Source organism: Corvus brachyrhynchos, unplaced genomic scaffold (genome assembly GCF_000691975.1).
Source record: "Corvus brachyrhynchos isolate BGI_N302 unplaced genomic scaffold, ASM69197v1 scaffold679, whole genome shotgun sequence".
Lineage (NCBI taxonomy): Eukaryota > Metazoa > Chordata > Aves > Passeriformes > Corvidae > Corvus > Corvus brachyrhynchos.
The window spans coordinates 37469-38187 of NW_008239775.1; positions in this window are offsets into that span (position 1 = coordinate 37469).

A 719-nucleotide genomic window follows, 5' to 3' on the forward strand; every position below is an offset into this window, starting at 1 on the left:
TTTTGGGGAGGCAAAGTTTGGGAAAGGAAGGAAAATTTTAGGGGCAAAAATTTGTGGGGATGGGGGGAAAAATTGGGGGGGGAGGGGGAGAAAACTCCAGTGTGGAAAACTTTGGGATGGGGAGGCGAGGAAAAATTTTGGGGATGGAAATTTTGGGATGCAAATTTGGGGGCTGAACCCCAAACCCACCCCTTTGTGTCTTTTTTTAGGTGACTTTCAGTGACAGCGACACCGAGGAGCCCGAAATCGCCCCGGATGCCCCCAAAAGCACCCGGAAAAATTCCTGTGCCCGGAGGGTTCAGCCCCAAAAATCCCCCGGGAATTCCCCGGGAATTGGGGCTCGGCCCCGGCGGGGGGGGCCCCCGAAGGAGCAGCTGGGGGGCCCCAGAAGGAGCAGCTGGGGAGCCCCAAACTGGGGGCTCTGGAAAAAAGGGGGAAAAGGGGAAAACCCCAAGTGGAAAAGGTGGAAAAGAAGGAGAACAGAATCCCACAGACGGCTCTGGAAAATCTGGGAAAAAGGGGGAAACCCCAAGTGGAAAATCAGGAGAAAAAAGGGATCCCCAAGGTGGAAAAGGTGGAAAAGAAGGAAAATGAGATCCCCCAGATGGAAACTGTGGAAAAGAAGGAAAAGGGAAAACCCCAAATAATTCTGGAAAAGAAGGAAAAGGGAAAACCCCAAATAATTCTGGAAAAGAAGAAAAAAAGGGCCCCCCGCCGGG